A 14,070-nucleotide genomic window follows, 5' to 3' on the forward strand; every position below is an offset into this window, starting at 1 on the left:
GTGGGGCTGACTCTCAAGTTGCAGTGTGCCAGCTTCTCACTGTGGTGGCTTCTCTTGTTGAGGAGCATGGGTTCCAGGGCCTTGGGGGCTTCAGGATCAGCAGTTGCGGCTCATGAGCTCCACAGGCTCAATAGTTGTAGCACAGGGGATTAGTTGCCCTGTGGCATGTGGGATCTTCCCAGACCAGGGCTCAAACCCGTGTCCCCGGCATTGGCAGGTGGATTCTTAACCACTGGACCACCAGGGAAGTCCCTCTCCTTCATTTTAATTATAGGCGATGGAATCAAATGAATGAGCAAACCTTTGTCCACAGGTGGCACACGCCATTGTGCCCTTCCTACCTGCTCCTCAAGGCTCACCAGCAAGCAGCAGCCTCATCCCCTAGAACTCTCTACAGGGCGTGGGCACCTGCAGGGAAACTGCCAGACGGACACAAAGCTGCTTCTATGAGACGGGGCCTGACTGCTCCTAAGGGGGCCCACAAGGCTGCTGCAATGAGGCCTCCTGCACGGGGACACACACTCCAGACGGGACAAGGGGCCCCGCTCCCGAGGTCCCTGCTGCTCCTGCCACTAAGGCACCCCCAGAAAGAAGGACTCTCAGGTGTGTCTGCCTTTTTGCCAGACGCCCACCTGACAGCACCTTGCTATCTGGGCTCCGGGTCACCTGTGTCCAGGTTCAGACAGCTCTGCTGAGCCACCCACAGCCCAGGCCCTTCAGGCAGCACAGCCCTGAGCTCTAAGAACAGAGAGCTCAGTCACTTTTCCAGAACCCTTGCCCCTCGTGCCCATGCAGAGCCTGCACTGGGGCAGTGCCCAGCCCCTCTTGCTCCCTGGATGATTGGTGAAAGGGACCCCAAGGGTCTTGTGGAGCGGTTTTCTGGTGGCTGGAGGCAAAGCACGTGAGGGAGTGTTAGAGAAATTATCCAGGACAAGGATTTTTGAAGAATACAAAAATCCAAGTTCAGAAACCATCAGGTCCACCACCCGCTCTCTCCCCATGGAGTCTTAACCAAGAAACATATCCTTTCAAGCCTCTGTGTCCTCGTCTATAAAAGGAGGATAACACCCCCTTCCCCACGGAGCTGGGTTTTGTGAAAGCTCGTCTATTGGCTCTGTCTCGCGTGAACTGGCAGCTCTGAGCACCAAGGGGTTAACTGGGGCTGCCTGTGGGTGTGTGGTCCTGGCTGTTTCCGCCTTTCATCCTTTGGATTCGATTTTCCATGATGAACGTGTAATGCTTTTGTTACGAGAACCAAACTTATCTTAGGTTTTTCCCAGTCTCTGTCCAAGATGTCATGCTGCTGCTGCTGCTGCTAAGTCGCTTCAGTTGTGTCCGACTCTGTGCGACCCCATAGACAGCAGCCCACCAGGCCCCCCTGTCCCTGGAATTCTCCAGGCAAGAACACTGGAGTGCGTTTCCATTTCCTTCTCCAATGCATGAAAGTGAAAGTGAAGTCACTCAGTCATGTCTGACTAGTAGCGACCCCATGGACTGCAGCCTACCAGGCTTCTCCATCCATGGGATTTTCCAGGCAAGAGTACTGGAGTGGGTTGCCATTGCCTTCTCCACAAGATATCATGAGGACAGAGATGTTGGGGGTGGGGTTGGGGGGGTGAGCAGGGTACGAGGCTGGCTTCCGTCTCCCCGGGGGCCCTGCTGCTCAGCCAAGGTACTCAGTACTCCTGCACGAATTCTCACCTACTCCTGTTTCCCACAACAGGACCCCAGCCTCCATCAGCTCACAGTGATCACCCGGTTCCCACACTCTGGGGGCCACTTTCTGTCTGGCAAATCTCCCCAGTGACCACATGGGGTAAGCTTTATCTCCCAGCTCCACCCTAGAGACGAGGAGACAGAAGCTCAAGAAGGTTTCTAGGCCTGCCCAAGGCTCACAACGAGTCTGCCGCAGAGCTAGCCCAGGACTTGAGCTGGTCCCACGATTCTGCACTGCCTCCTCTCACAGCTGAGGGCTCAGCTCAGGGACCTGCCTAGAAGGAGCTCTTGAACTGCCTTGACTTCAGCCTCCTCCAGGCCCAGGACTTCAACAGGTATTGCTCTGGCTCTAATAGTCAACCCCCTGTGCGTGGGTGTGTGCTAAGCCGCTTCAGTTGCGTCCGACTCTTTGCAATCCCATGGACTGAAGCCCACTAGGCTCCTCTGTCCATGGGACTCTCCACGCAAGAATACTGGAGCGGGTTGCCATGCCCTCCTCCAGGGGATCTTCCCCACCCAGGGATGGAACCCGAGTCTCTGGTGGTTCCTGCACTGCAGGCAGATTCTTTACCACTGAACCACAGGGGAAGCCCAGATAACCCCCAGCATGTCCCCAAATAAATGTCCCCTGCCTGAAGTGGGCCATCCTCAGTGCTGAGACAGATATCTTGCCACTCTGTGAAGGGGCAGGCATCCTGCTTGGGTCCCAGGCACCACCCTGAGCTCCTAGCTCCTCTGGGCTCCAACTTTCCCCCCCAGCACTGCCCTCAGCTTTAATCAGTCACATCCTGGTCAGGATCCTGCTGTTCGGCTGTCACATTTGGGGACACGCCTGGAGCTGGCAGTGTGCGTGGGATGACCATACGGCTGCCCGTGGGCTCTGGGCCCTGAGGGTTCATCTAGGGGTTGGGGGAAGCAGGAGAGGGTCGCCTTGAGTGGTAAGCATATTCACAGGTGGAAACCAATCCACAAATTCTTCTGAAGGTGAATGGCAAAGCTAGCTGTGAGCATGGGCAGCGGTATGGAGAGGGAGACGCTTTGCTGGAAGAAGGAGGTGGGGGGGTGCTGCTATCTTGGGACATGAAACCCCTGACCACTCCCTCATGAGTCATAGGATGAGCCGGGCCACCCCTCCACCACAATCATTATACTTTTGGCTTGTGTTTATGTTTTGCTGCTTATGGCAACCTCATTGCTAGTATTTTACTAGAAAGTGGTCTCACCCTTCCCACCCCCATCCACTAAGATTTTTGAGGGGCAATGTTAGCATGAGCCCCCTGCATTCTTCAGCATGCTGTATTCTATCTTAAGGTCTTACTCTATAGGAATACATGCCTATTTCATAAGATAGATAAATATATATGTAATATACATATATAATTCAGTGAGGAAGTCTGCTTTTTCCATATAAATATTCATTCAACACACAAGGCTTAGATCAAAAAATAAGTAGGAGAAAGTGAAACCGACTTTCCTATTGCATCTTGATACATCCCATCCTGTGGGCTCATCTTCCTTCCTGAGAACCTCGGGCTCTGACCCCAGCAGGTAGCAATTTGGGATCTCACTGGTGAATGTTCAGGGAAGACCCAAGGAGTGCAGTGGCGGGGCAAAATCAGTGTCCACAGCCAGCCAAGTCTTTGTGGGTTCATGTTTAACGAACCATACAAAACCCAAGGGAAGATCTACCAGAAGCTTCTACAGTCTCTCCTTCCCTCTGTCTTTGTCCCTCTCCTTCCCTCTCCTCCATCTCTGTTGTTCCCTCCTCCTCTCTTGCCATACCTGCATGCACACACATACTTATGTGTGCACACATACACACACACACACTCCCAGCAGCCTGTCCTGAGATAGGTCTGGAAGTACTCAGAAACACTACTGAGCGACTAAGCACAGCACCGCACATCAGGTCTTTGCTGGGTCTTTGGCACCAGTGTTCACCATTCCCCTTGGGACTAGACCATCCCTTCCCCCCAAGTCCCCTCCAGGGCCCAAGCTGGGTGCTGCCAGCCCACTGTCTGTACCCTCAGCCTCCCGGTCCTCATATCTCAACCCAGACAAGCAGAGTCTTGCCTTGCCTTGAGAGACATTCTCCAACTAGGTCACTGTCTGCTCTCCATGTGACTGCCACTTTCAGGATTCCGTTTCTTTATCAGGAAAATTGAAGAGGTTGGCTCACAGATACTGAAAGCCCTATTATACCCTCCAGCTTTAACCACTTCTCACTCTGATCATCAAAGTCACACTAACTAAGTGCTAATGGCTCCTGAGGACCCAGCAACTCCTCCCCGAGATCTCCACTAATTCTGGTTCCCTGACGGCTTAATTTACCAAGCAATAAAATCCCCCTATTTGGCCCTAATAAAGTATTGTTAAGTTTTTATTTCGCCAAGGACAGACATAAAAACTTTTTATTAAATCTATTATCTGCTATTATATTCAATCCATAAAAGAAAGGAAAATAGGACCATACTAGTTATCTATTGCTATTAAGAAAAAAACCTTTTTAACTCCAAAAATTTAGTGGCTCGAAATGACAATCACTTGTTTGCACAGAACTCTGCAATTTGGGCTTTTCCCACCTGGGGTCAACTCATGCATGAAAGTCATTTGAAGGCTTAACTGGGGCTAAATGATCCAAGACAGCCTCACTCACTGTGTCTGATGTTCTCCCGGGCTGCTGGGTGGGGAGGCTCAGTTCACCTCCATGTAGCCTCTCCAGCAGGACAGCCCAGGTGTCCTACACAGCAATGTAACAGGTGGGCGAGTCCCAACGCACAGATGCTCATCAAATCTCTTCTGGCTTCATGTTTGTGGACGTCCGTTTGGCCAAAACAAGTCACTTGGCCAAGCCCCCGGTCAAAGCAGGAGGAGACTGTGCAACGATGTGGTTACCTTTAATGTAACAATCTATAATATCATACGGGCATATCAGAAATTCTCTTTTCTGGATGGAGTAGATTTAGCCTCATGGAAACCTACAACACAGTCATCTGTGCAACTTCCTCACAGACCCATTAGGCTTCACGCATCAGAGCCATTTCCAGCCCGAAGGCTGGTATTTGGAAAACACAGCATCTATCGGTTACCATCTTCTTTCCAACTAGACAGAGGTGGCCTCAGAATGCCTCTCAACACAGCATTCCAGACTCCTCCCAACTGACCAGAGAGGGCACACAAAATTCAAGTCTGCTTTCCATCGCTCACCTAAGGGTTTTCTCTTCAGAGAAGTTATCTTTTGAAAGACAACATGGGAGAAGAAATGCTTAACCCAAAGGAAGATGGCGGCAACTCCAGGCACTGTGGCCAGGGTCAGGTGTAGAACCTCCCTCCATCCTCAAACCACAACCACTGAGATCAATCTTAATGTTCTCATGCGCCAGCCAATGAGCCTCATGGACCAACACATCCCTGCACAGATGGCCGTTGGCAAGCAAGACCATGGGACCTTCACTTTGGGCCAAGCCACACCAGCCGTGGCACTTTACACAGATGTGGCCCTTGCCTCAGTTCATGCCAGCCTCCGCCTGGTAGCACTGCCCAGACCCGGGCCCGACCTCTGTACCCTGCAGGTTCCCCTTTCCTTTCTCGAAACCAATGAGGAACCAGCAGGGAAGGACTGCTGAAGCCCCACCCCAGCCCTGAGCAGGTGATAGCCCCAAGGTACAGGCTTGGGTCTTATCAGTGAGATGACCTTGGGGGTCCCTTTCTTAATGGGCAAGGTCTGGGCCTTGGGGTTCTCACCAACTAAGTGATCCCAAACCAGAAGGATCCTATGTGGACAATTTCTGGATGACAAAATCTTCCCTATTGAAAATACTCTATGTGTTGATTTGCTTGTGGTTACACGACTGTACTCACTAGTCAAAACTCATCACACTGATACCGAAAAACTGTGAGTTTTACCTTTTGTAAATGACACCTCAATAAGTGCAACTTAAAAAAAATCTCCCTAGCAGGGAACCACGCTGCACCTGCTTCATCAGGCCCACTGCCTTAAATGACCTTTGTGAGCACCTACTATGTACCTGGTGGGTGCTTTAAATAGTAAAGTTGCCACACACGGAATGTGCATGTTTTGTGTGCAGGGAAAACCCTTCATGTACTTGACTTTTATCTAATTCTCCAGACCATCCTGTAAGGGGTTGTTACCCACACTTTACAGAAAGGGTCACAGGAGCTCAGAGAGGCTGAATAAACTGTTCAGGTCCAGGCCATACAACCAGAAGGTGTGGAACCAGGACTCAGATCAGTAACTCCTAACTTAGCTAAGCCTGTTTCACTCCACCAATTTCCCATCCCACGCTAGCTCCAGGCAGGGTGTTTGGTGTTTTTTATGCATAAAAGAAACTAAATGACTTGCCTAAAGATCATATTGCTAACAAGAGGTGACATCAGGCTTTGAAAAAAGTTAATTCCAAAGCCCCTCTGCCTTACTGCCCATGGGGGACATCTGGGGTCCCTCACACCCCATTCCACCTGCTAGGCCCTCCCTTCAGGGACTATCTGGCTCCAGGTGACTCCCCTCCCTTCGTCCATCCTCCTAGCAACTGTCCTAGCTGGTGTCCTGGCCAAGATCGTCAGAGGCCCACCCCAAGGGATGGTCTGTTGCTAATATCTTTAGACATCTTGCCAAGGCTGGTCTGAAACCAAGAGAGGCCTTTCAAGGGCACCTGTGTAGCCCTAAACATCTGGCTCTGATGGGCCTAGGCCCAGCCGGGTTCCCAAGGCAGGGACAGACACCACTGCCATCCCCCAGGTCCCCATTTTTTCCTGCAGGAGAACCCGAGGCAGAGAGGAAAGGTCACGCCCCAGCCTTGTTCCATCAGTCTGCTCCAGCGTCCCCCGAGTGGGCCTTTGTGGATTTGGCCAGATACATCCTTTTTATTTTTAATTTTTTTTAATGATACATCCTTGATGGGCCTTTCCACAGCTGAGTAATAGGCCTCCCTGGAGGGTCCTCACATCACTCCTTGTACTTAAGACAGAACAGATGCTGAAGCAAATGCATCGGTTGATGTATTTGGCATCATTGGACAAATGATGTGTCCCTTCTGCTACATTCTAACTCAGGAAACCACAGCTTGACCTGATGCCCACGGCCCCTTCAGAGGGGTCCAGGTGGGCAGCACCACATGGCTGAACCATGGCCCAGCGTGCACCAGGAGAACACCCCATGAGTTTGCACTTCATTTCATGGGAGAGGCCCAGAAGTCAACTACTCCACTCATTATGAAGTACTTACATGGAAGAACGCAATTTCCTCCATGAAAGAAAAAGGAGTAAAATTTCCAGTAGGGCGTACATTTATTCTCCACCTGTACGGATGTATAGCCCTTACCTAGAAACCATCTCCTGCAGATGACGTATTTGGTTACCAGCACCATAACTACCTGTAGGAGGGTCATTCTCTGACCACAGGATATGTTCCCCGGCTCACCCCACAGGAAAGGAGGCTCTGTCCCCTGGCCAGGGGTAACAAGCAATCATGCCTGGACCTAGGGACCTCCTCTGGGAACCTGGATTTGGGAGAGAAAGACAGATTGGGGAGGGTAGAAGTGGGCCTGCAGGGAGGGAAGCCATGCAGAGCAAAGCAGAAGTAAGAAATGGGGGAAGAAGCAGGGAGAACTCCAGGCTCCCAGCTCTCTAACTCTTACACCTGGCGGCAGTCCAGGAGCCATCCTAACATCCTTTCTATAAAATGTCCTTTTCGGCTTCCTCCAGGGAGAAAAGGTTTGGTTACCTGCAACCAAAAGCCCTCCTCCACACTCCTTTAAAGCAAACACTCTGCCAAGGACCAGGGCACAAAGGATGGGGAACTACCAATGTCGATTGAGAAAATATGCAAGAAAGTGGAAGAGAAAAGGCTGTGGGGGTGGCGACAAGTCAGTAATTTATTAATGGCAAAGAGGTTTAGATTGGCGTGCCATCTCTGACTGATGGAGAGAGGCTGGCTGGACTGCTGTGCTGAGGAATGTTGACTGAGAAACACACACGCAGCCTAAAAGTAGAGAGTCATGTTTTATTCAGCCGAAATGTTTAGGACTTCAAGCCCAGGAGTGTGTATATTCTTCAGTCGACAAGAGGGTTATGAGGCGACCTCTAGGTTCAGCTGGGAAGTGTGTAGAGGGAGGGAGTGATCTGGATTCTTCACCTGGCTTTGCCAAGTGTTTGGGGGCAGTCTCTTTAGCCCTCCCTGACCTTTGCCCACCTGTAAGATGAAAGGGTAGGCCCAACCCAGGGTAGGCCCAACCCAGTCATTGACAACCCAGGTCTCAAGAGGCTGCAGAAGTCACCTAAAAACTCTGTTTTCTCAACAACATTAATCTCCGCTTTGGGAACAGGACTCCTGACGTTTGTGCTGTAAACAGTTTCCTATTCCAACTGGCAGAGATGGCTCCTCAAGGACAAAGAGAAAAGGAACAGAAAGGAAGGAAGTGACCAGAGGAATTCAGCCTTTAGCCCACGGAAACCTGGGGGAGAAACAGACAGAGGCCAGCCTGGGGCCTCCGCATCAGAAGGCTCCAGTCCACCGCCCACATCTTCTGTGTCCCAAACGGGACCAAGAATCTGGGTTCAGAAATCTGTTCCCAGTCACTGAGAAACCACAGGGTCTGGTTTACCAAAAGCAGAAGGCAACAAGGGAAATCACGTTACTGGCAGTTTATAGCAATCAAAGAAGACCAGCAAAACCCATTGCCTTCGGAGGTCTTGGGGGGCGGGGTGGGGGGAGGAGGGCAAGTGGGCTGGAGGAACAAGAGCTGCATCCTACAGAACTCACTACCTTCCTGGAGCCTTGGTTTTCCTGATGGTCATATTGGAACTTAGCAGGCAAAACTACCCAAAAGGTATGCAGAGCATTCAGGAAGTAAAACAGTCTCCATTGCGTGCATGTGCAAGTCTGACTCTTTCTAACCCCATGGACTGTAGCCCACCAGGCTCCTCTGTCCATGGAATTTTCCCAAGCAAGTATACTGGAGTGGGTTGCCATTTCCTTCTCTAGGGGATCTTCCCGGCCCAGGGATCGAACCCATGTTTCCTGCTTGGCAGGTGGATTCCTCACCCTTGAGCCACCTGGGAAGACCTAATATGCTCAGCAATGAGGTGAAAATGAAAGCAGTACCCAGAGGCTCTCCCTGTTGGCTGACTCCTTTGAGCCCCTCTCCACCACAGGGCCAATATTTTTAAATCGATACTCATCCCACAGCAGAAAAGAACACAGACATTTCTGCTACACTGCCATGTATTTTCTTGAAAATCTTCACATTTGACAAAAATGCACACTAAAAATAACAGGCTGCAGGGGGAAAACAGGATTGGTGCATACCAGTTAACACCTACAGAACCTTGCACCTGAGCCCCTCCAAGACCAGCAAGGGCTCTAGGACATCCTGGTCCAGCAGCCACTGGGCCTGAACCCAACACCACCCAGTGAATAAGTCATTGGTTCCTGTTCCTCCTTTGAGAAGGAGGACCTCAGGGGCACTCATTCTTACAGAGACCAATCTCATCAAAATGAAAAGCCCCATCCAGAAGGTCACCTGCACCACTGATTTCTTATAAGGACAATGCTTTCCAGCTCCTTTATCTGCTCTCTGAGCTTCCCCATACAGCTTAAGGGGATGGAAACCTATGAAAATGGCCACGACTTGCCCTAAAGGAAGGTGCCTCTATACATTTTCAATTTTTTTCTTAATTCTGATTGATCTTTAACTATGAGAAAGCCCACCCTGATCTATCAAAATATAAACACACTGGAAAAAATTGCCAATGAGCCAACACAACTTGCATCTATATCCACATCATCTCCCCATTTGTCAATCATAGAAATACACGCTGTAACAATTTCCAGAGTAAGATACTTGAAAGTGGCTTTTAAGATCATTTGACTGTGAGTAACATCTGATTTATGGATGTGAGAGTTGGACTATAAAGAAAGCTGAGCACTGAAAAATTGATGTTTTTGAACCATGGTGTTGGAGAAGACTCTTGAGAGTCCCTTGGACTGCAAGGAGATCCAACCAGTCTATCCTAAAGGAAATCAAGCCTAACTATTTATTGGAAGGACTGATGCTGAAGCTGAAACTCCAATACTTTGGCCATCTGATGCGAAGAACTGACTCACTGGAAAAGACCCTGATGCTAAGAAAGATTGAAGGCAGGAGAAGGGGATGACAGAGGATGAGATGGGTGGATGGCATCACCGACACAACGGACATGAGTTTGAGTAGGCTCCAGGAGGTAATGATGGACAGGGAAGCCTGGTGTGCTGCAGTCCATGGGGTTGCAAAGAATTGGACACGAGTGAGAGACTGAAATGAACTGAACTGAACATCTGATTTACAAAGGGCTGATTTCTGGACAATTGGCATGGACTCACAGAACATCTTAAAAAGTGAGAAAATCTAACCAACAAGTTGCTTGAAAATGTACAAGATTTAAGGTTTGTACTTTTAACATTTTAGTCAAGCTGACTCTGTTAGATTAAAAATAACCACAAATTTTTCACAGCACCTCCCATTAAGAGGTGGAGTCTCTTTCTCCACTCCTTGCATCTGGCTGCCCTGGTCACTTGCTTTCAGCACTAGGATGCAGGAGAAGTGATTTTATAAGACTCCTCAGGAAGCCACTTATTTTGCAGACATTTCACTAATTCGTTACTAATTTACTACTTTCCCCCACTTGGGCATAAGTCTTTGATTCAGGTATCAGTGATTCCTTAGGCTCCTGAGAAGGATCTAATTGAGCCCCCGGAATGGCAGTGTCTCCGAACACCCTACCAGGATTTGTTAGAAGCCAAGGGCTTGACTTCCCTGGTGGTCCAGTGGTTAAGAATCTGCCTGCCAATGCAGGGGACACAGGTTTGATCCCTTATCCAGAGAGATCACACATGCTGTGGAACAACTAAGCCCCTGTACCACAGCTACTGAGCCTGCGCACCCTACAGCCCATGCTCTGCAACAAGAGAAGCCACGGCAGTGAGAAGCCTGCACACCGAACTGAAGAGCAGCCTCCACTTGTGCAACTAGGGAAAGCTTGCACATAGCAACAAAGCCAAGGCAGCCAAAAATAATTTTAAAAGAAAAGCCAAGGACTGACTAACAACCCAAACTCCAGGAGGGCATCATTCAGCAGGTTCACGAGGAACCCAACAGATATACAACCCAGAGGAGGGACAGTTCGCAACATTCACATTGCTCCTGGGTGATGCTGAAGGCTGTCTAACTAACGCACCTAAATCTTTCTGACTGTGGTAGACAGTCCCCCAAATATGCCTATGTTCTAATCCCTGGAGTCTGTGAATATAGGAAAAAAGGATTTTTGTAGATATGATGAAATTCAGGATCTTGGAAGAGGGGGAGTACCATCCATGTTCAGCCATTACATCTCCCCAATCAAACCAACAATAATAATAATTAATTGTAGCCACTTCCTGAGCCCCCACCAGGCTTCTGCCCAGCCCTGGACATATCATCTCTCATAGCACCCCAATTGTCATAGCACCCCAGTGGAGCAGAATTATTAATCATCCTTGTTTTAGCAGAAGAAACTAAGGCCCAGCAACATTACACCCAGATTTTAAACACATCTGAAGCCAGGAGTGTCAGAGGCCAAAGCACAGATTTAACCACACACCCTCCTGCCTTCCTCATCCCACTTGAGGTCCAGGTGGCTGAGAAAAGGACGGGGATAAGTGACACAACAACATAATTCATCTTCCAAACTGAGATACTCAGAAAGTGGATGGAATCGTTATTAATACTGTCACTGACAAGAGGCACAGACAGGAACTGTCCCGGCAAACCTGGACACACAGTGACCCTAAAGACGTTGTTGTTATTGTTGCTTCAGTTGCAAAGAGTCATGTCTGACTCTTCGCGACCCCATGGACTGCAGCACTCCGGGCTTCCCTGTTCATCACCAACTCCCGGAGCTTGCTCAAACTCATGTCCATCGAGTCAGTGATGCCAACCATACAACCATCTCATCCTCTGTCGTCCCCTTCTCCTCCTGCCCTCAGTCTTTTCCAGCATCAGGGTCTTTTCCAAGGAGTCAGTTCTCCACATCAGGTGGCCAAAGTGTTGGAGCTTCAGCTTCAGCATTAGTCCTTCCAAACAGTATTCAGGGTTGATTTCCTTTAAGATTGACTGGTTGGATCTCCTTGAAGTCCAGGGGACTCTCAAGAGTCTTCTCCAGTACCACAGATCGAAAGCATCAGTAGACTAAAAACAAGGCAAATAAGTTGCTGTTCCCCAGAAGGCATGCTGTGAAGCAGCCATTGACCCTTCCTGACATCACAGCTACCAAGACTAGGTCAAGGCTGGAAGAGGAGCGTGGTCCTGGCAGAGCCCAGAGCAGAATGTGCAAAGCTCCAGACTTGGGGCATCAGCACAGTGGGCCAAGTGTGTCCAATGGTGGTCTGGAAGTCCATCTAAGGGCGGAGGCTGGGGAGCCCTGGATAGAGTCCTGGATACAAAGAGACCTCATTCCTCACTGGTAACCCAGTCAGAAACCCATGTGGAGCTCAGAGCCTTGATAAAGGACCAAGTGGAAACCAAACAGCCAGCATCCTGAGACACCAACGTGGTGGTGGAGACACCAAAGTCTCCTCCAAAGTCGTGGGCCTGCTGGACAAGAAGCCACACTGCCTGGGGCTCAGGCTGGGTCTGCTCCTTCCCAGCACTGAGATCATAGCAGTATCCCTTCTCAGCCCTCCTTTTCCTCTGAGCCTCCTGGGCGAAACTCAGCCTCTGATAACTGCCCGACTCCATCCACAGGACTCATAATAGTGAATGATAGCAAACACTCACCGTGAGTCAGGAAGTATACTCAGCACTTAGCAAGAGTTACAGGAGTAAATAAAATCCACTCTGGAGTAGGCACAAAGGTTATTCCCATTTTACAGATGTGGAAACTGAGGTGGAAGGGGGAGTAAGGAACTTGCCCAGCATCCCACTACTGGTACACAGTGAAGCTAGGATTGGAATCCAAGGTGACTTCCCCTGTAAATTCCCACTGGAACATTCTCTCTTTCCCACCTGGCCAACCCAGAGCCATACACTCCAGTGCAGAGACAACCCCCACCCTCCACCCACCCACATACACACCAACTCCAAGGGAGGACCCCAGTTCCCCTGGTGGCCAGGGACGAGGAAGTCACATTTCACACTAATTCTCACCCAATTATAAGACTCACTGATGGGCTGTGCAAACATATCCCCAGGCCCCATTTCCCTGGTGGGCCTAATTTCAAAAAGCCCAGGAATGAGAATTTTAATGACCCCCACCCCAGGTGATTCCTAAAGCTCTTCTCATCCTGTTCAAGTTCCTTGTGAGTCTGATTCTATGAAAGAGTCTAATGATCCCATGTCCTTGACTGCTTGTAAAACTCTCTAGTCTCCATCTGCCCCCAGAGCACAGTCTTAGCACAAAACCTTCTCCTGGAAGCAGCATCTGCCTAAAGTTTATTAACTCTGTGCAGGTTCCATAGCCCTAACAATTTGGACTATGGTTAGGGCTTCCTTGATAGCTCAGTTGGTAAAGAATCCTCCTGCAATGCAGGGAGACCCCGGTTCAATTTCGTGAGTTGTGAAGATCTTCTGGAGAAGGGAGAGGCTACGCACACCAGTATTCATGGGCTTCACTGGTGCTCAGCTGGTAAAGAACCCGCCTGCAATGCAGGAGATCTGGGTTCAATCCCTGGGTTGGGAAGATGTCCTGGAGAAGGGAACAGCTACCCACTCCAGTATTCTGGCCTGGAGAATTCCATGGACTGTATAGCCCATGGGGTCACAAAGAGTCAGACACGACTAAGCCACTTTCACTTTCCCTTTACTTACTGTTTATGGTAAGTGATACAAGTTTTCTATTGTGGAAGTGATATAAATAAGACTCTTATAATAAGTGCATTAAAAAAACAGTAGGTCAATTTTTTAAATAATCATACAGTACATTACAGTTTGAGCAGTCAGTACACTGGTGGAATCACAAACAAGGAACAGAGTGGCCAACAGAGAAGAAAATGGCAACCCACTCCTGTAGTCTTGCCTGGGAAATCCCACGGACAGAGGAGCCTGGCGGGCTATAGTCCATGGGGTCGCAAAGAGTTGGACACCAATGAGCCCACACTGACAACAACACACACAAGTGACTGAAGACTGAGAAACAGTTCCCTGAGGATAGGAGGTGTCTGAGGAGGCTTTTCTGAGAGGCTGAGTTCTCTTCTAGCAACACCCACAAGAGGAAGGTCACAGAGAGGGGGACGCACTTAATTCGATTCAGCCTTAGTTTCCCCTTGTGTAAAACCACCCACTTAATGGAGAATTTACAAGGATTAAGTGAGATGATAAAAGT

The 14,070-nt window shown here is 49.6% G+C and overlaps 1 protein-coding gene across 1 annotated transcript in view; it reads right to left on the reverse strand.

Annotated features, from left to right (window-relative positions):
* The window catches only part of HSPA12A (heat shock protein family A (Hsp70) member 12A), a 158,928-nt gene that overhangs the window by 52,356 nt on the left and 92,502 nt on the right, over nucleotides 1-14,070 (reverse strand). The window lies entirely within an intron of this gene.

Source organism: Budorcas taxicolor, chromosome 23 (assembly GCF_023091745.1).
Source record: "Budorcas taxicolor isolate Tak-1 chromosome 23, Takin1.1, whole genome shotgun sequence".
NCBI lineage: Eukaryota > Metazoa > Chordata > Mammalia > Artiodactyla > Bovidae > Budorcas > Budorcas taxicolor.